General features: G+C 52.9%; 1 protein-coding gene across 1 annotated transcript in view; it reads right to left on the bottom strand.

Moving 5' to 3' along the window:
- Window positions 1-21900, bottom strand: part of LOC144099150 (uncharacterized) — a 271400-nt gene that overhangs the window by 161523 nt on the left and 87977 nt on the right. The window lies entirely within an intron of this gene.

Raw genomic sequence — 21900 nt, 5'->3', positions numbered from 1 at the left:
ACGCTCAGATTGCCCACAGAGCATTTTCAAGTCTCCCGCCAAGCGCCCAGCTTAAGGTCCATTGATAATGGCACCTCAGTCATAGAACGTTTTATACTGACAGACGGACAGAAAACTTTATTGAGCAAGTGAGTTTTAGACCCAGCTGGGTCACTAAGCCACTGCGCGGTCCCGCACTGCATCAAGTAGGTCATGCCAGGACATGACGTCGGCAGCCCGAGTCAACGCAGCAAGCTGCGATGTCGGGTCTGCAGACAAAGCAGGACCTCCCAGTCCTCCCAGCTCGAGATGGCATGTACTGTCCCCGCGGGGGAGGGTCAGCAGGGCAGCCGAAAAGGATATGGGAGAGAGTGGCGTGGGGGGCACCGCATAGGGAGCATGCAGGGGTTGTGCCGCAATTAAATAGAGGGATAAAAGCAGAGGGGATGACAGAGAGCGGGTCTGGAGGCGTCTGAAGAGGATCTGTTGGAAGTGCGTAAGAGGGGTGGGGAGGAGGGTAAGTCCGACAGTCCAAACGGGCTATTTGCGTGAGCTCCGCAAAGGTGTGCGCCCGCTCCCTCGAGAAACCTGGATCGAGACTGTCCTGAGCCCGGCAAATCAAACCTCGGGCCAATTTATCGGCAGCCTCGTTTCCAGTGTTCCCATAGTGAGCCGGCACCCACTGAACCTCTACCCTGCGCGGTAAATTTTGGGTAGGGGTGGTCAACAATTTCCTGGCAGGGGCGTGAATCCTGCCCCTCGCAAAGTTGGACAGAGCCGTTTTGGAGTCGCTGAAGACGTATTGGGCGTCCGAATGTGCAAGGGCTAGGGCGATGGCGGTCTCCTCTGCCTCCTCAGGCGTAGAGCCCGAGGGAAGACGGTGAGTTAGGGTTGGATTGTAGGCAACTGCTACTGCTTCATGCGCTGTACATGCGGCGTCTACCCAAACGGCATCGTGGGCATGCCCATAATACTTATGGAGGGCATTAGCGCGAGCTACGCGGCGAGGGATTTGGTATTGGGGATGGGCGTTACGAGAAAGGGGTTTCACAACGAGAGGTGTATGGATGTGTCGAGGGATGGCTATAAGGTTTGACTGGTTAGCGGGTATGTTGATGCGAAGGGAAGAGAGTATATGGCAGCAAGTGGCGCTCGTGGCAAGTCTAAGGTACTGTGTCTGAAGGCGCGCGTCAACTAGTTCCTGAATGGTGTTATGCATGCCTAGTGCAAGAAGTTTGGCTGTGCTAGTGCTACAAGGTAGGTTTAGGGCTGCCTTAGTCGCAAGGCGGATCATTGCGTTCACGCGTTCGGTTTCCGTGCGGTTCAATTTGAGATATGGGGTTGCGTATAGAATGCGGCTAAGCGTAAATGCGTGCCCTACTTTCATGCTGTCCGCTTCGTCTAAACCCTTGTTAAGGGAGGACACTCGGCGTAGAAGGTGCAACATGGATTGCGTGGAGGCCTTGAGTCTTTTAAGGGTGTGTTCATTTCGTCCAGAATCCTGCAAGTGGAGGCCAAGAATGCGGAGGGCGGGTGTGACGGGGATAGGGGATCCTTTTAAATTGATTTGGATGGCGAGTTAGCGCCAGATTTTGGCCTAATTAGGAAGATCGTGGACTTAGATGGGGAACATTCGAGCCCGATGGATGACGCGTGAGAGGAGGTGTCTGCTGCTAACTGAAGAATTTCCTCAATTTCCCCGTCAGAGCCATGAGTGGTCCATGTGGTAATATCATCAGCGTACAGGGTATGCTTTAGATGTAGGATTAGAGCCATGGAGTTTGTGAGCTAAGGGGATGAGAGCAACGTTAAAGAAAAGGGGAGAAAGGACCGCCCCTTGCGGGGTTTCGAGCTCTCCTAGTGTATATGGGGATGTGGCAATCTGATCTATGTGCAGGGAGGCAGTGCGGTCCGAGAGAAACGCGCGAGCGTAGTTGTAGGTTTTAGGGCCTACCTGTAGAGCCTGCAGTTCCCATAAGATGACATCGTGTCGAATTCTGTCAAATGCCTTGGTGAGGTCAACTGCCAGGATAGCTTTAGTGTGGTGGGGGATGGTATCATCAAGCACGTCATGCGTAATTTGAAGTAGGGCGTCCTGCGCAGATAGATGCGCACGAAAGCCGAGCATACTGTGGGGGAAAAGGTGGTTGTCTTCCATGTACTTTGTTAGCCGAGGAAGAATTATGTGCTCGAAGACCTTGCCTAGACAGGATGTAAGGGAAATGGGGCGGATATTGTCTATGGTGATAGGCTTGTGGGGTTTTGGAATAAAAATAATTTTTTCATGCTTCCACAAGGCAGGGAGAGTACCTGCCTCCCAACATTCGTTAATGTAGTTGATTAAGTCAGAGATGGAAGGATCGTCAAGGTTTCTGATAGCTGCATTGCTAATTTGATCATTTCCATGAGCGGTATTCCGTAATTTCAATAGGGTGGCGCGATATTCTAATTCTGTAATAAGGGCGTCAAACTCGGGCTGGGGTGGGACTGCATAATCAGGATACTTGCAGGGGAGACCGGGGGTTGTATAGGTGCACTTCCCCTGGGCGAGGAAGGCGTCGGTGTCCTGTCGATGGTTGTGAGCGAGGCGGCGAATGCTAAGGCGCGTCTAAGATTTGGATTGCGTGGGGTCCAGCATGTGCCGTAACAGATGCCAAGCGCGGGTTGTGGAGAGATTGCCGCGGAGACCGTCACAAACCTGAGCCCCGTTAGCTTTGCAAAGAGTGGCACTACATTGTACTATTTGGGATTGAATCTGGGCAAGTTTGAGTTTTAGTCTCCTATTGTGCTTCTGAGTCTTCCACCTTTGCGTTATGTTGTCCTGTGCTGGGAGGAGGTGGGCGAGCTTGCTGTCAATAACAGGGGTGTCTGGGGTAGAGTCGAGCGTTTGAGTGTGTTGGCGAATGTCTTTTTGCAATTGAATAATCCAGGTGTCTAGGTCGAAGGGAGCCTGTGCTGGCTGCGCTTGTCGAAATTTGCGGAGCACGTCCAAATTCGTGTGCTTAACGGTAAATTTGCGCTGAGATCGGCGATAGTTTAGCGTTATTCGAATTAGGTGATGATCGCTGCCTAGTGTGGAAAGCATTCTTTCCCACGGCAGGTGGTCCAAGTTTCTACCAAGCGTGAGGTCTGGGCTAGTATCGGCAGTAACACTGTTACCAATCCGCGTAGGTAAGCTGAAATCATTAAAGATGGTCAGGTGAAGCGCCAGCGTCTCATTGTATAAAATTGTGCCTCTGTGGTTGGCGCGCCGATAGCCCCAGTCCACGTGAGCGCGATTAAAATCTCCGGCAATAAGTAGGGGGTTTGATCCGGCCAACTGGGATGCGGATTTGAGAAGTGAGGGGAGTAAGTTAATTGGCTGACGTGGGAGAAGGTAGCAGTTCAGAAAGAACAGGTTTGATTTTGCAGGGGTGGGCGGTAAGACTTCAATAAGGCTGTTAGCGATAGGGGAGGTAATTACGTACTCCACGTAATGCAAGGATTTACTGACATATGTGACCACCCAAGGAAGATCAGTGGGGTCTGAGGGGATAAAAGCGTATCCTGGCAGCTGCCTGCAAACATTGGCGTCCTGAAGGGCGATAATGTCTGGTGGGGATGACGAACTTGCGATAATTTGCTGCGGAGGATCGCGCTTTCGCCGAAAGCCCCTACAATTCCACTGAATAATCTATAAAGAATTAAGGCCCGTCGGAGGAGCCATGTTGTTGGGTCGTGAGGGGAAGGAGGGGTGTGGAGAGTGGGACTGTGGAAGGATAGTCCGTTGAGAGTCCAGGAGTGAGGCGATTTAAGCGCTCCTCTACCTTGGTCATGATGCTACATATGACACTATCCATTAGACGGGTTATGGTAGATTCAATCATAAGCTGGCACTGTGAAGTGAGCTGCGCAGTAATGCGCTCTGTGATCCTGGCTTCCAAGTTTTGGGCGAATTCCTGAAATATGGCGTCTAGGTCTATTGGTTCGACTGGGCTCTCATCTGGCATTTTTTTAGGGGGAGTTGGGCGGGTTGGGTGGGTGAAGGGGAGGGGGGTGGTGGATGGGGAGATACAGCAGAGGTGGCGGTAGAGAGGGCTGTCCTGAGCTGCTTTACCTCCTCTCGCAGACCCTTCACGTCCGCGTCCTGGGAGGTCCTGGTGTTCGTCCCGGCAGCCTTGGAGGCCCATGTTGCAGTAGACGGGAGGGTCGTTTTCAGCGGAGGAAAGTCGTTCTTGTTCGTTTGCAGCGGAGGAAAGTCATCCTTGTTAGGGGGTATTGCCTTCTGGGGCGATGGGATGCGTGGTTGGGCGGTGCGATTTCTAGCCATGCACGAGCCGGTGCCCGTGAGGTGCTGGCCTCCACAGAGAATGCAGGTGGGGATGCAGGAGGGCACATCTTGCGGTTCATGCTTGTCTCCGCACCGCGGGCAGAGACCAGTGTTGGGGTGCGGGCACACGTCATACCTATGGCCCGGCCGACGACAGTTCGCGCACTTGTCTGGACTTCCCTTGTACGGCGTGCATCTGTACGCTACACTCATGTAGCGTATGGTATGAGGGACTGGTCCGTGCGCAAAGGTGATCAGTACGGCATGAGTCCTACCCAGTCTGCGGGCTGCAATATCAGCGTACGGGTTACGGGTCTGGAGGTCCCGTAGCATCTGCTCCGGCGTCTCCTCCCAGTAGGCTTGCGAGATGACTCCACGCACAGCAGCCGCCGGCGGTGCAATGTAGGCTGCGACAGGGTAAACGGTCTCTTGGAGGACCACTTCCCTGAGCTGGACGAGGTGAAGGGCGGTTGTCTCATGCGGGGTAGCGATCGTGAAGGTGTTTGTATCCTCAGGTGAATATCCCCGAGGTCACGGCCAGCAGCGCTGACTTGCAGGGCTTGCAGGAGTGGCTGCGCCATGGTGCCTTTCTAAGCGAGGCCTCCTCTTGGTCGGTAGACTACCCGTATAGTGCCGGGAGGGAGTGAAGCAAGTTGTTTGCTCCGGTGTGCGACTGCGTGCGTCGCGCGCAGCTGTTCTTGTTGAGGCCTGTATGTAGGCTTGAAAGTCGCAGGGGTAGCTGACGCGGACGCCGTAGGCGTAGATGGAACAGACGCTGCTTGATGGGATATGGCCAGCGTTTCCGCGCTTGAGATTTCACCCTTGTACGCGCGGAGTATCTGGGTCCACTCACTGGGACGAAGCTCTTCCCTCTGCGCTTGCACCTCCATGGCTGCTGGGGGTAGGTGCGCTGTCGGTGAGTGAGGAATGTAGCGCGCCTACGAGGCCCGCCTCGATGAGGCGAGGCTTAGCGCATCGGCACAGCAGGCGGAGACGTTTTCACTTGCCAGTTTTATACTGAATGCCGCACCGAGTGGTGAAAGTTGTGGTCGGAGGAATGCCCAGTAATGCGCTAAACATTCCCTTATGTGCTCTCAGCCAAGCAATAAAAATATTAGCTGCTGAAAAAATACAAACGGCCATTCAACACTTCCCAAGCAGCGGTCTTCGCACCATCCAAAAAAAATCAATTGCTGTAATATTCAGTCTCCCTTCACTAAATTCTGCTTTTGTCGTTCTGTTTGTAAGCTTCTGACTGCAGCCCGGAAAGCCCCGTTTGTAAGCGAAACCGTTGTAAGCTGTCTTTCCGCCACAAGTCGCTTCTGCGCTCAAGCCGGCCCATTTATTTGGCCAATACCCTCAGAACCACATCAGAAACAGAACAAATATCTTTTTTTCCGTACCGCGCACTCCTCTATGATACCGCGTTGAGTGGCCAGCAAACTAATGTAAACTACTGAGTGCGGCAAGCATCATTCCTGCTGCAAATGCTTGATAACTTCAGATTTACAGGTCATCATCATCATCATCATCGCTGTCAGCGTAGCTATAGCCGCTGCAGGAGAAAGGAAAAAAATGAAAATTGGTTTATGGGGAAAGGAAATGGCGCAGTATATCTTCCTCACATATTGACTGACCCCTGAACTGCGCCTTAAGGGAAGAGATAAAGAAGGGAGTGAAAGAAGAAAGGAAGAAAGAGGTGCCGTATTGAAGGGCTCCGGAAAATCTCCCGTATTTGGAAAGCAGACCATGTCTGAATATTTTAATAGCTGTTGTCTTTATGGTTTAAGTAACTTCATATAAACAAAGAGTATCTTCAAGAAAAGCTGCAGTGAACTATGGAAACCACCTCATGTGTACTGGGGTAAACCTACGTCCAAATTGATATCCGCTGGGACTAGCGCCATCGTTAACGCTTCCGGAGGTCGGGATGCCTGTGCCCTATTGGTTATCCTACAGCCTGTAAGCGTATGTTGCGAAGCAACGCTGCAATGCAAAACACAAGTGGGTTGCAGAATCACTGGAAGCGTGGAGCCAGCCGCGCAATCTGTGGACCATGTGTAGTATGCAGCTGCATTTCTCAAACCATTTTCCCTGCAACGGGTGCCGACCAGAGGAAAAGCCAACGTGCCTTTCCTTTATTAATAACCCTCCTTCCCCGCATGACTGCGACGCTCGTCGACAGGCGCACGGCTACTGAGCCGGTGGACTCGGGTTCAATACCGGTCTCGGCGGTCGCGTTTCGATGAAGGCGAAACACAGGAACTAGTAGCCGAATCCGTGCTACACCCATATTGAAATGGAATGAAAATTGGTTTTTTGAGGAAAGGAAATGGCGCAATAATTCTCCCACATATGTCGGTGGACACCCGAACCGCGCCTTAGTGAAGCACTAGAGGAAGGTTGGACTGAAAGAAGAGAGGAAGAGGTGCCGTAGTGGAGGGCTCCGAAATAATTTCGACCACCTGGGGATCTTTAACACGCAACCCGGTCCCAAGGAACAGCTAGCACTCAAGCGCATGCGCCGGCCTTCAGATGAGGCAGCCCAACCAGCTTCGTCGTCATTGGTGTCGGAGCATTGTCGTTTTCGTCATTTCACTGCAGATATTTTCTATTTTCGCTGCTTTCTTTAGGTCATTCCAGTTAAAAACATACTGAGATCAGTGAAACAAAATAGAGTGTTTAGCTTAAAAGCCCAAACTTGAAATATAATCCAGATACCCGGAAACTATCGAAACGCACCACTGACGCTTCTTTCCGTGTTTCATGTGACATTGTAGTTGCAGGGGGAGTTTGTCTTAATTGGGATTCATAGCGATGTACCGCATCCAGACAGAAAGAGCTGATTGATGTGAACTTTGCTGCTCTGGCAATTAACTTACGAGTCGAAATGCCTTCGTGATCTCGCAACACTGCAACCAAGCCCCATAATCATTTGCGCTCTGAAGTTGCGCACAGTATCTATAGGGGATTCACACTATTCTTGTAATCTGAATCCACTGTAAGGGAAGGGATAAAGGAGGGAGTGAAAGAAGAAAGGAAGAGAGAGGTGCCGTAGCGGAGGGCTCCGGTTCGACCAGCAGGGGATCTTTAACGTCCGCAAATCTTGCATTCGCCTGTCTGTTGAGCACAAAGCTTCGCATGCCACTGAAATGATAATTGACGCCACGGTTACGGCAGGATTGATGTCGGCAGTCGGGAACGTCCGTTTCCATGTCTTTGCGTAGCCACAGGCAGTCACGAAAAGAGCGACTGTAAGCAAATGGTTTTACTTGTAACTCGTTGTGAAACGACTTCGTGGTTCCCCAGGCTTTCGCCTGCATCTGACACTTCCTCAATTCAGCTTCCACACCACACAATGTGCGGTCATGACGATAAAGCGAATTAGCCTCAGCTTCGACAAGAATCCTTTGCTGCGGTTTCGACGGCGCCCACTGCGTGGTTCTGAAGCCGATATAAATTGGACTCGCATTCTGTTGCAAGAAGAGCGTGGCAACAACGAGCTCGCCGCTTTCTTTACCGGCATCAAGCACGTCGTAACGCTTGAGCAGCAGCCCGCTCTCTTGATGATGGCTTCGGCATCGCATCTGAGAGAGGATATGCGGTGCGGCAGGCCGGCCAGCCTGCCAGTTTCATTGGTTATTAGCTAATGAAAGGCGCGGTATATCTCTCACTACTCGGTGGACACCTCAACTGCGCCGTAAGAAATGGGAAGGTGGTAGTGAAAGAAAGAAAGAAAGAGGTGCCGTAGTGGAGGGCTCGGGAATAATTTATGACACCTGGGGATCTTTAACGTGCCTCATATCGCACAGAATAAGGGTGCCAGCATGTGCTGATGCGAGCCTGTGAATGCCCCGCACCACATCGAGTGTGCACCTCATCTCGCACTTGAGCGTGATGCCGATAAAAACTGGTTATGTGGAAGGGCAAGCGAACTGATGTGCACATTTTATCCCCTCCCTCACGGTGCGAGGGCGCTCGGGTACTGAGCCGGAGGACATGGGCTCAAACCCACCCTCGGCGACCGCGTTCTGCGACACACGAAAGGTCCGGTTCGAACCCGTGAACTCCGGATCAGTGGAGCGCTCGGCTACTGATCCGGTGTTCCCGGGTTCGAACTCCTGACTGCGGCGGCTGCGTTTTTATGGAGGCAAAATGTTAAGGTGCCCGTGTGCTGTGCGATGTCAGTGCACGTTAAAGGTCCCCTGGTGGTCGAAATTATTCCGGAGCCCTCCACTATGTCACCCCTCTCTTCCTTTCTTCTTTCACTATCTCCTTTATTCCTTCCCTTACAGCACGGTTCAGGTGTACAACGATATATGAGACAGATACTGCGCCATTTCTATTCCCCAAAAAAACAATTATTATTAATATTATTAAAGGCTTCAATGTGTAATGTGATATCAATGCACTTTAAAGACCCACAGGTGGTCAAAATTGTTCCAGAGACCAACCCTGCCCCGCCTCTCTCTTCCTACTTTCATTTCCTCCTTCATTCCGTCCGCCGTGGTGGCTCAGTGTTATGGCGCTCGGCTGCTGACCCGAAAAACGCGGGTTCGATCCCGGCCGGGGAGGTCGAATTTCGATGAAGGCGAAATTCTAGAGGCTCGTGTGCTATGCGATGACAGTGCACGTTAAAGAACCCCAGGTGGTCGAAATTTCTGGAGCCCTTCACTACGGCGTCCCTCATAGCCTGAGTCACTTTGGGACGTTAAACCCCATTACCAAACCAAACCTCCTTTATTCCTTCCCTCAAGGCGTAGTTCCGGAGCCCTCCACTCCAGCACTACCTTCTCTTTTCCTTCTTTCACTTCCACCTGCCTCCCTCCCTTCCCTCACGACAAGCTTGAGGTGTCCACCGAGAAGTAAGACAGCTACTACGCATATACCCTGCAGGGTCTACTCCCCTTCTTGGAAACTATGTGCAGCTCTCGAACCTAGGCCAGAGGGAGGCCGCATTGCTCAGTTCCGACTCGGACACACAGATCCGGGCTGTGACAAGAGCTCTCGAAGTTGCCAAGCACCGCGGGCTCATGGCCACAAGGTAGGACTATACCCTCACACCATCTGCTACTTTGGTCGGTGAACAGTTAATCCTCGTCCTCCTCCTGCGCCATTTCCTTTCCACAAAAGCCACTAATACCTGCCGCGGTGGCTCAGTGCTTAAGGCGCTCGGCTACTGATCTGGAGAACCCGAGTCCGAACCCCACCGCGGCGGCTGCGTTTCGATGCAGACTAAACGCTAAGGAGTCCGTGTGCTGTGCGATGTCAGTGCACGTTAATGATCTTCAAGTGGTCGAAATTATTCCAGAGCGATCCGCAACGGCACCTCTTTCTTCCTTTATTCTTTCACTCCCTCCTTTATCTCTTCCCTAACGGAGCGCTTCAGGTGTAAGCCGATATGTGAGACAGCTACTTAGCCATTTCCTTTTCCTAAAAACCTATTTTCATTTTTCAACACCATCCGTCCTGCAGAGCACCGCGAGTCTCCGCGCTCTGGCGTGAGTGCGGACGGAAACCCGCCGTGGCTTACGTGGATGCCGCCCCGTACCGCTGCTACCCAGCCCACACACTTGCAGTTACTGACAACTCTCTCCGAACCACTTTTGCTGTCTCAGTCTACACTTCGACCTCGGTAGACACCGAGGAGGCAGCTATTGCACTTGAGATCACGCAAACCTCCGCGGAATACATTTTCAGTGACTCCAAGCCTGCGGCCTACAAACGGGTGGCTGAACGGGCGGCACCCCGGCCATGAGTATCTTACGCTCTGGCACCGTCCCGTCTAGCCCCATCAAAATCATCTGGGGGCCCGCTCCGGCGGCCCATCCTGGCGACGAGGCGGCTAATTCCATTGCTCGCGAATCGACTGACCAAACAAGCCCGCCCCCACCGGGAATGAATATGCGCGATGGGCTTGCACTACCCCCTCTCTCGGCTCACTTTCCCCCCTCCGCACAAATCCATTTCCCAACACCACCAGCGCTTATTGCGCCACCTTCAAGCCCATACCTTTCTTACTCCAGCACGCCTTACCCTCCCCCACCCCGGAACGTACTCGCCGGCCAGCCGCTTATGTGACAGCCAAAGAGCCGACTGCGCTCATATCCTATTCTCCTGTCCAGCACACTTTCCCCCTGCCACCTGGCGCCTAACCAGTCCGCAGCAGTGGGAGGCTGTTTTGTTCAGCACCGTGCCGGATCTCTAACTTCGCCTAGCGACCTGTGCGGAGGACGTCGTGACTATGCACCGCCTTGATGCCGCAACGGGCAGCCTGAAGGCCGCCTGCAATGCTGCTGCGTAATTGTCTTTATTTTAAGCCTTAACTTCAATAAAAGTTGTTTTCATCCATCCATCCGCCGGATCGGCTATCGTCGCAAAACTTAAATCCCTGTGCCAAGGAACAGCTCGCGCTCACGCGCGTGCGTCAGTCGTCAGATGAGGCAGCCCAACAAGCTTCGTCGTAGTATTGGCGTGTTCGTCATTGCACTACAGATATTTTGTATTCGCGCTGCTTTCATTAAGACATTCTAGATAAAACACAGTGACATCAATGCAACAAAAATGAGTGCTTAGCTTAAACGCACAGCCTTACAAATATACCCCGTATATCCGGAAACAATCGAAACACACCCCTGACGCTTATTTTCATGCATGTTTCATATGGCACTGTACTTGGAGAAGGAGTTGGTGTTAAATGGTATCAATAGCGCTTTACCACCATTGGGCAAAGAGCCCCCCCCCCCCCCCCCATCTAATAACAGTCTTGTAGGACGTAACGTTGTGAACTTGGGCGGTTTCAACTGCGTGCTTGATACGGTCGCTGATATGCGGGGCACCGGTACGGGTAGATCAGGCTGGAATGCGCGCGAGTTGCGCCCCCTAGTCAACCAGTTTATGCCCTCAGACGCTTATGAGCTCCTGCATGGCGGCGTCTTTGTGTGGACTTGGCGCCACGGACTAACGTCGAGCAGATTAGACAGGGCGTATGCACTGACTGGCCTTTCGAGGAGAGTGTGTGCTATAACTAACGTAACGACGCTGCCATCCTCACAGGTATACATATCAGACCATCGCCCCTTTCCTCGGTCACTCTGGGTTCCGGCGCCTGCAGTGCCTCCTCACAGACCCTGGCATTTGGATGTGCGCATCCTTCACGACGCCAGCACGTGCGAAGGGCTAACGCGGGGCATGCGTTTTTCGGTTGTTGGGGCCGTGCCTGGTGCCTGGGACCGTCTGAAGGAGCAGTGGCGTCATCGTTGCGCCGCTTCTGACCGAGCCCTTAGGGCTCGCGTCTCAGATGAGGTGCTCGTGGTGACGGCGAAGCTGCATATTGCTCAGCGCACCCCGTCGCCTTCGTGGCTTGCGTGCGCACGGAAAGAGGATCGCTTTTGGAACGTCTACAGCGTCTTTTACGTGCCTCCTCTTTGACGGCGACTGCATGGCGTTGTCAGCGTAGTCCAACTGCTCATTCTGAGGTACTTCAGTTTGCGCGCCATGAGCTGTTGTGCCCTCAGGGTGCCCCTGCTTTTACTTTTTCCGCAAGAGATGTGGCCCAGCCAGTTGGCAGGAATTTCAGCGCGGTTTTCGCCAATTTCCGGGATATTGCTCAGTTGCTCCTTCTGGTTGATCGCGATGACGTTTCCGCGCACCTCTTTTTCCGCCCCCCCCCCCTTCCCAATCCCACTTACTCTTCTTGGGAGGCTTTTTATGGACCGCTTAGCCCGCCGGCCAGAAACGGCTGGTGGTGGCCTCCAACATGAGGCAAAACGCTAAGGCGCCCGTGTGCTGTGCGATGTCAGTGCACGTTAATGATCCCCAGTTGGTCGAGTGAGTGTGAGTGAAAAACTTTATTGAGCTCTAGATTCGCTGGTCTTCTGTGGTCTTCAGAAGGCTTGGTTGATCTTGCACAACGGTCGGTTGCCTTTAGTCCAGTGCTCCGCTGGATGCTGTTGCCAGTTGTGCTCGCCGAATCAGACCTTCTTGGTCGACCCGGCGATCGCTGGAGAACACTCCCTCCCACTGCTCCGCACTCGGGTTTGGTATAACGGGCACCACGTCTATCTTCTGGCATGCTCACGTTATTTGATACAGCGTGGGTGTTTCGTGGCACCAGGGGCATTTGTCATTGTATTGTGTGGGATACATTTTGCTGAGTACGTTTAGGTTCGTGTACGAGCCTGTTTGTAGCTGCCTCCACGCGACAGAGACCTCTCTACTAAGAGAGTTGTGCGGTGGTGGATACTGTTTTCTGCAGCCCTTGTAGTAATTTAGTATCGCCGAATAGCCTTGGGGTACAGGTTCGGTCCCCTCGAGGCCGCCTACGTTGGATGCTCGGTAATAAGTGTACCCTCGAGCTATCCTGTCCGCCTCTTGGTTCCCTGCCACTTTCGTGTGTCCCGGCGTCCATTCTATCGTATGCCTAATTGGTTCTTCGTTTTGTTGACATGTTATGTGGTGTCCGGAGCGGAGTATGCGGAGCGCTCCGTGCCCTACTCTTCCGCATAGGTAGTTGTGGCATGCCATTTGTGAGTCTGTAAGGATTGTTAGAGGCCGCTTAGACCGATAGTTCTCCGCTGCCGCCAGAGCAACGGCAACTTCTTCAGCCTCGACTATCGTGCAGTCTAGTAGCGATGCGCTGGTGAACTCGCGTAGGTTCGAATCAATCACCGCTGCTACCGCGTTTCTGTTGCTCTGCCCCGCTGCTCTGGCGTATGTGGCTGCGTCCACGTATACCATCGTTTCTTAGGGTGCTATTGTCTTTTGTAGGTATTCAGCCCTCGCCTGTCTGCTTGCATTGTGTAGGTTGGGATTCATGCTCCTGGGTATGGGTGCTACTTCTGGTGTGTTGCGATACTCGCCCGGAATCGTTTCGGTCCTCTGTATCTCTTGAAGTTGATCGACGCAGCCTAGTTTCTTCAGTAGATCCCTGCAAGATGGGGTCTGCTGTACTCAGCGCAGTTGGCAGACTAGTTGCGCCTCTCTCAATTCCTCGGAGGTGTTGTGTAGTCCTAAGGCTAGGAGCTTTTCGGTTCAGGTGTTGGGGGGAAGGTGGAGTGCGGTTTTGTAGGCTTTGCGTAGAATCGCGTCCGCCTGTTGTACCTCACTCTTGATGGGATTATAGTAGGGGAGGCTGTATGCCACTCGGCTGACCGCCAGGCTTCTGACCAGCTTGAGTGTGTCCTCCTCTCGCATGCCGTGGCGTCTGTGTGAGATGCGCGTGATCATGCGGGCCACTTGTAAGGTGGATGCCTTGGGTAGGGCGAGTGTGTGGGTGCAGCGTTGGTTTGACTGTATCCCCACCCCCAGGATTCTGATGAGCGTCTTTTCCGGTATCGGCTTCCCCTCGAGGTAGGCGATGAGCTTTAACTCGTCGCTGGTGGGGACTGTGCGGTTTTGCTTTCCTCTCCAAACTCTCAGGAACTCGGACTTCTCAGTGGAGCACGCTAGCCCTCCTGCCCTGACGTAATCCACTACGCAGGTGGCTGCCTCTTGTAACTTGTTTCTCTCTGAGCGAGCCTGTGTTCACCCAGATGGTGATGTCGTCGGCATACATGGCATGGTGTATGCCATCGATTTTTTTAACTATTTTGCCAAGCCAATCATGGCTATGCTGAAAAGCGTGGGGGAGATGACCGACCCTTGAGGCGTACCTTGGTTTGGAGTAAGGAACTTCTCTGATCGGAGCTCTCCGTGGCCAATCGTTGCCGTTCTGTTTGAAAGGAAAGCTTTGACGTAGCCGTAGACTCTCCTCCCGCAGTTCAGGTCGTTCATTCCCGTGAGGATAGCCTCGTGGCTTACATTGCCATTATTATATTCTCCCCGCTCCTGGGGACGTTCCCGGGTACTTCTCTGATTTGAAGCAGTACGTCTTGGGTCGATAATTTTTTTCTGAAGCCGAACATGCTGTGGGGTTACAGTTCGTTGTCCTCCATGTACTGTTGTAGTCTCAGCGTCATCACTCGTTCGTACAGTTTTCCCAGGCACGATGTGAGCGAGATCGGTCTGAGGTTCCCAATTTGCAGTTTCTTGCCCGGTTTAGGAATCATGACAACCTCCGCATGCTTCCATTCCTCGGGGACGGTCTCCGCTTCCCACTGTTTGTTGAGAAAGTCGATTAATTCTGTGACTAACTCATCACTGAGGTTGGGGATGAGTGCGTTAGTGATCTTGTCTGCACCGGCAGCCGTGTGTCTGGTTGTGTTCCGAATAGCTGCGTAGACCTCTTCTCGCGTTTTCTCTTGCCCGGTAGCGCTCTGCGTAAGCTGCTGGGTTTGTGTCCCCGAAGCTATCCTGTCCGCCTCTTGGTTCCCTGCCACTTTCGTGTGTCCCGGCGTCCATTCTATCGTATGCCTAATTGGTTCTTCGTTTTGTTGACATGTTATGTGGTGTCCGGAGCGGAGTATGCGGAGCGCTCCGTGCCCTACTCTTCCGCATAGGTAGTTGTGGCATGCCATTTGTGAGTCTGTAAGGATTGTTAGAGGCCGCTTAGACCGATAGTTCTCCGCTGCCGCCAGAGCAACGGCAACTTCTTCAGCCTCGACTATCGTGCAGTCTAGTAGCGATGCGCTGGTGAACTCGCGTAGGTTCGAATCAATCACCGCTGCTACCGCGTTTCTGTTGCTCTGCCCCGCTGCTCTGGCGTATGTGGCTGCGTCCACGTATACCATCGTTTCTTAGGGTGCTATTGTCTTTTGTAGGTATTCAGCCCTCGCCTGTCTGCTTGCATTGTGTAGGTTGGGATTCATGCTCCTGGGTATGGGTGCTACTTCTGGTGTGTTGCGATACTCGCCCGGAATCGTTTCGGTCCTCTGTATCTCTTGAAGTTGATCGACGCAGCCTAGTTTCTTCAGTAGATCCCTGCAAGATGGGGTCTGCTGTACTCAGCGCAGTTGGCAGACTAGTTGCGCCTCTCTCAATTCCTCGGAGGTGTTGTGTAGTCCTAAGGCTAGGAGCTTTTCGGTTCAGGTGTTGGGGGGAAGGTGGAGTGCGGTTTTGTAGGCTTTGCGTAGAATCGCGTCCGCCTGTTGTACCTCACTCTTGATGGGATTATAGTAGGGGAGGCTGTATGCCACTCGGCTGACCGCCAGGCTTCTGACCAGCTTGAGTGTGTCCTCCTCTCGCATGCCGTGGCGTCTGTGTGAGATGCGCGTGATCATGCGGGCCACTTGTAAGGTGGATGCCTTGGGTAGGGCGAGTGTGTGGGTGCAGCGTTGGTTTGACTGTATCCCCACCCCCAGGATTCTGATGAGCGTCTTTTCCGGTATCGGCTTCCCCTCGAGGTAGGCGATGAGCTTTAACTCGTCGCTGGTGGGGACTGTGCGGTTTTGCTTTCCTCTCCAAACTCTCAGGAACTCGGACTTCTCAGTGGAGCACGCTAGCCCTCCTGCCCTGACGTAATCCACTACGCAGGTGGCTGCCTCTTGTAACTTGTTTCTCTCTGAGCGAGCCTGTGTTCACCCAGATGGTGATGTCGTCGGCATACATGGCATGGTGTATGCCATCGATTTTTTTAACTATTTTGCCAAGCCAATCATGGCTATGCTGAAAAGCGTGGGGGAGATGACCGACCCTTGAGGCGTACCTTGGTTTGGAGTAAGGAACTTCTCTGATCGGAGCTCTCCGTGGCCAATCGTTGCCGTTCTGTTTGAAAGGAAAGCTTTGACGTAGCCGTAGACTCTCCTCCCGCAGTTCAGGTCGTTCATTCCCGTGAGGATAGCCTCGTGGCTTACATTGCCATTATTATATTCTCCCCGCTCCTGGGGACGTTCCCGGGTACTTCTCTGATTTGAAGCAGTACGTCTTGGGTCGATAATTTTTTTCTGAAGCCGAACATGCTGTGGGGTTACAGTTCGTTGTCCTCCATGTACTGTTGTAGTCTCAGCGTCATCACTCGTTCGTACAGTTTTCCCAGGCACGATGTGAGCGAGATCGGTCTGAGGTTCCCAATTTGCAGTTTCTTGCCCGGTTTAGGAATCATGACAACCTCCGCATGCTTCCATTCCTCGGGGACGGTCTCCGCTTCCCACTGTTTGTTGAGAAAGTCGATTAATTCTGTGACTAACTCATCACTGAGGTTGGGGATGAGTGCGTTAGTGATCTTGTCTGCACCGGCAGCCGTGTGTCTGGTTGTGTTCCGAATAGCTGCGTAGACCTCTTCTCGCGTTTTCTCTTGCCCGGTAGCGCTCTGCGTAAGCTGCTGGGTTTGTGTCCCCGAAGCTATCCTGTCCGCCTCTTGGTTCCCTGCCACTTTCGTGTGTCCCGGCGTCCATTCTATCGTATGCCTAATTGGTTCTTCGTTTTGTTGACATGTTATGTGGTGTCCGGAGCGGAGTATGCGGAGCGCTCCGTGCCCTACTCTTCCGCATAGGTAGTTGTGGCATGCCATTTGTGAGTCTGTAAGGATTGTTAGAGGCCGCTTAGACCGATAGTTCTCCGCTGCCGCCAGAGCAACGGCAACTTCTTCAGCCTCGACTATCGTGCAGTCTAGTAGCGATGCGCTGGTGAACTCGCGTAGGTTCGAATCAATCACCGCTGCTACCGCGTTTCTGTTGCTCTGCCCCGCTGCTCTGGCGTATGTGGCTGCGTCCACGTATACCATCGTTTCTTAGGGTGCTATTGTCTTTTGTAGGTATTCAGCCCTCGCCTGTCTGCTTGCATTGTGTAGGTTGGGATTCATGCTCCTGGGTATGGGTGCTACTTCTGGTGTGTTGCGATACTCGCCCGGAATCGTTTCGGTCCTCTGTATCTCTTGAAGTTGATCGACGCAGCCTAGTTTCTTCAGTAGATCCCTGCAAGATGGGGTCTGCTGTACTCAGCGCAGTTGGCAGACTAGTTGCGCCTCTCTCAATTCCTCGGAGGTGTTGTGTAGTCCTAAGGCTAGGAGCTTTTCGGTTCAGGTGTTGGGGGGAAGGTGGAGTGCGGTTTTGTAGGCTTTGCGTAGAATCGCGTCCGCCTGTTGTACCTCACTCTTGATGGGATTATAGTAGGGGAGGCTGTATGCCACTCGGCTGACCGCCAGGCTTCTGACCAGCTTGAGTGTGTCCTCCTCTCGCATGCCGTGGCGTCTGTGTGAGATGCGCGTGATCATGCGGGCCACTTGTAAGGTGGATGCCTTGGGTAGGGCGAGTGTGTGGGTGCAGCGTTGGTTTGACTGTATCCCCACCCCCAGGATTCTGATGAGCGTCTTTTCCGGTATCGGCTTCCCCTCGAGGTAGGCGATGAGCTTTAACTCGTCGCTGGTGGGGACTGTGCGGTTTTGCTTTCCTCTCCAAACTCTCAGGAACTCGGACTTCTCAGTGGAGCACGCTAGCCCTCCTGCCCTGACGTAATCCACTACGCAGGTGGCTGCCTCTTGTAACTTGTTTCTCTCTGAGCGAGCCTGTGTTCACCCAGATGGTGATGTCGTCGGCATACATGGCATGGTGTATGCCATCGATTTTTTTAACTATTTTGCCAAGCCAATCATGGCTATGCTGAAAAGCGTGGGGGAGATGACCGACCCTTGAGGCGTACCTTGGTTTGGAGTAAGGAACTTCTCTGATCGGAGCTCTCCGTGGCCAATCGTTGCCGTTCTGTTTGAAAGGAAAGCTTTGACGTAGCCGTAGACTCTCCTCCCGCAGTTCAGGTCGTTCATTCCCGTGAGGATAGCCTCGTGGCTTACATTGCCATTATTATATTCTCCCCGCTCCTGGGGACGTTCCCGGGTACTTCTCTGATTTGAAGCAGTACGTCTTGGGTCGATAATTTTTTTCTGAAGCCGAACATGCTGTGGGGTTACAGTTCGTTGTCCTCCATGTACTGTTGTAGTCTCAGCGTCATCACTCGTTCGTACAGTTTTCCCAGGCACGATGTGAGCGAGATCGGTCTGAGGTTCCCAATTTGCAGTTTCTTGCCCGGTTTAGGAATCATGACAACCTCCGCATGCTTCCATTCCTCGGGGACGGTCTCCGCTTCCCACTGTTTGTTGAGAAAGTCGATTAATTCTGTGACTAACTCATCACTGAGGTTGGGGATGAGTGCGTTAGTGATCTTGTCTGCACCGGCAGCCGTGTGTCTGGTTGTGTTCCGAATAGCTGCGTAGACCTCTTCTCGCGTTTTCTCTTGCCCGGTAGCGCTCTGCGTAAGCTGCTGGGTTTGTGTCCCCGAAGCTATCCTGTCCGCCTCTTGGTTCCCTGCCACTTTCGTGTGTCCCGGCGTCCATTCTATCGTATGCCTAATTGGTTCTTCGTTTTGTTGACATGTTATGTGGTGTCCGGAGCGGAGTATGCGGAGCGCTCCGTGCCCTACTCTTCCGCATAGGTAGTTGTGGCATGCCATTTGTGAGTCTGTAAGGATTGTTAGAGGCCGCTTAGACCGATAGTTCTCCGCTGCCGCCAGAGCAACGGCAACTTCTTCAGCCTCGACTATCGTGCAGTCTAGTAGCGATGCGCTGGTGAACTCGCGTAGGTTCGAATCAATCACCGCTGCTACCGCGTTTCTGTTGCTCTGCCCCGCTGCTCTGGCGTATGTGGCTGCGTCCACGTATACCATCGTTTCTTAGGGTGCTATTGTCTTTTGTAGGTATTCAGCCCTCGCCTGTCTGCTTGCATTGTGTAGGTTGGGATTCATGCTCCTGGGTATGGGTGCTACTTCTGGTGTGTTGCGATACTCGCCCGGAATCGTTTCGGTCCTCTGTATCTCTTGAAGTTGATCGACGCAGCCTAGTTTCTTCAGTAGATCCCTGCAAGATGGGGTCTGCTGTACTCAGCGCAGTTGGCAGACTAGTTGCGCCTCTCTCAATTCCTCGGAGGTGTTGTGTAGTCCTAAGGCTAGGAGCTTTTCGGTTCAGGTGTTGGGGGGAAGGTGGAGTGCGGTTTTGTAGGCTTTGCGTAGAATCGCGTCCGCCTGTTGTACCTCACTCTTGATGGGATTATAGTAGGGGAGGCTGTATGCCACTCGGCTGACCGCCAGGCTTCTGACCAGCTTGAGTGTGTCCTCCTCTCGCATGCCGTGGCGTCTGTGTGAGATGCGCGTGATCATGCGGGCCACTTGTAAGGTGGATGCCTTGGGTAGGGCGAGTGTGTGGGTGCAGCGTTGGTTTGACTGTATCCCCACCCCCAGGATTCTGATGAGCGTCTTTTCCGGTATCGGCTTCCCCTCGAGGTAGGCGATGAGCTTTAACTCGTCGCTGGTGGGGACTGTGCGGTTTTGCTTTCCTCTCCAAACTCTCAGGAACTCGGACTTCTCAGTGGAGCACGCTAGCCCTCCTGCCCTGACGTAATCCACTACGCAGGTGGCTGCCTCTTGTAACTTGTTTCTCTCTGAGCGAGCCTGTGTTCACCCAGATGGTGATGTCGTCGGCATACATGGCATGGTGTATGCCATCGATTTTTTTAACTATTTTGCCAAGCCAATCATGGCTATGCTGAAAAGCGTGGGGGAGATGACCGACCCTTGAGGCGTACCTTGGTTTGGAGTAAGGAACTTCTCTGATCGGAGCTCTCCGTGGCCAATCGTTGCCGTTCTGTTTGAAAGGAAAGCTTTGACGTAGCCGTAGACTCTCCTCCCGCAGTTCAGGTCGTTCATTCCCGTGAGGATAGCCTCGTGGCTTACATTGCCATTATTATATTCTCCCCGCTCCTGGGGACGTTCCCGGGTACTTCTCTGATTTGAAGCAGTACGTCTTGGGTCGATAATTTTTTTCTGAAGCCGAACATGCTGTGGGGTTACAGTTCGTTGTCCTCCATGTACTGTTGTAGTCTCAGCGTCATCACTCGTTCGTACAGTTTTCCCAGGCACGATGTGAGCGAGATCGGTCTGAGGTTCCCAATTTGCAGTTTCTTGCCCGGTTTAGGAATCATGACAACCTCCGCATGCTTCCATTCCTCGGGGACGGTCTCCGCTTCCCACTGTTTGTTGAGAAAGTCGATTAATTCTGTGACTAACTCATCACTGAGGTTGGGGATGAGTGCGTTAGTGATCTTGTCTGCACCGGCAGCCGTGTGTCTGGTTGTGTTCCGAATAGCTGCGTAGACCTCTTCTCGCGTTTTCTCTTGCCCGGTAGCGCTCTGCGTAAGCTGCTGGGTTTGTGTCCCCGAAGCACTTAACGCGTACCTTCTCCAGGAGTTCCGCGTCTGGTCCCTCGAACTCGTGGATGAGCCACTAGATGGCTTTGTTGTTTTCTTCCTTGGTCTTGGTCGGATCTATGAGAGCCTTGAGGACATGCCACGTCCTCGCTGTGCTCAAAGTTCGGCCGAGGGAGTCGCTGAATTGCTGCCAATTTTGCCCTTACCAATAATTGCAAGGTGTTTACCGTAGTTGTCGTGGACAATGAGGGCAGTGTCATTAACGCTGCTACTGTTCGGACTGATAGGCCAGAGGTCGCAGAGCAAGCGGCTATTGCGCTCGCTCTGGTTGACAGGCGCAGGCCTTTTGTATATACTGGGCTCGGCGGCTAAGGTTGCTTTTAAAATTATGCAGACCTGTGAGATCTCTCAACACTACTTATGTTGGTTCCCTGCTCACATTGGGATGATTGAGGGAACCCCTCCGAATCTCAATGAGTCCGCTCATGAGGCAGCGCCAGATCTTACCCTCCGCTCTGCCCCGCGCCACGGTGTGGCGGTACTCCCCGAAAACAGAGACCCCTTCCACATACAATGAGATTACGAAGTATTACCTTCTTAATCGCCGGGTTTGCGGTTTGCTGCATCCTAAACAGGGCTCAGGCACTTACATTGCGCTTACTACAGACTGGTACTTATCCTTGCCCACGGAGGTAGAACATGTTTTATCCTGAGACGTATACAGAGCCTTATTGCCAGGATTGTGGTGCCTTAGCCACACTCGAACATATGCTCTGGCCTTGCGAAAGAATTGAAGACTCGGCGATCAAAGACGCGTCCAGGTTGGAGGCTGCACTTCGCAGCCCGGACCTGGATGAAAAATTCTGAGCGGTCCAGCAGGCTCACGACGTGGTCGTGAGGCTTGGCCTTCCGCTCCCGACGTGGGAGCAGCCCGCTTAGTGGTTAATTACCCCTACTTGCAGGACCAAATAAAGTTTTCCATTCATCCATCCTCTGCTTTCGCTATGACTTCTGCGATCTTAAGCTTTAGCTTCCTGTTGTACATTTGTTTCTTCCACCTCTTGGTGAGCCCGCGTCTAGCTTCCCACAGCTTGAGCAGGCTGGCGTCTACCTCGGGTGTCTGCGTAGTTCGCGCGATTTCTTTGGTGCACTTGCGCTGTTTTTCCTTGAGCATGTTTCCCAACTCTTCTATCGATTGGATCTCTTTCTCGGCGAGATTCCCATCGCATGCCTCTCGAAAAGCGCTAATAATAATAACAATTAGTTTAGGGGGGAAAGGAAATGGCGTAGTATGTCTCATATATCGGTGGGCACCTGAACCGCGCCGTAAGGGAAGGGATAAAAGAGGGAGTGAAAGAAGAAATGAAGAAAAAGGTGCCGTAGTGGAGGGCTCCGGAATAAATTCCACCACCTAGAGATCTTTAACGTGCACTGACATCGCACAGCGCACGGACGCCTTAGCGTTTTACCTCTATAAAAACGCAGCCGCCGCGGTCGGGTTCGAACCCTGGAACTCCGGATCAGTAGCCGAGCGCCCTAACCACT

Source organism: Amblyomma americanum, chromosome 7 (genome assembly GCF_052857255.1).
Source record: "Amblyomma americanum isolate KBUSLIRL-KWMA chromosome 7, ASM5285725v1, whole genome shotgun sequence".
Lineage (NCBI taxonomy): Eukaryota > Metazoa > Arthropoda > Arachnida > Ixodida > Ixodidae > Amblyomma > Amblyomma americanum.
This window is presented reverse-complemented; position numbering and strand designations above follow the sequence as displayed.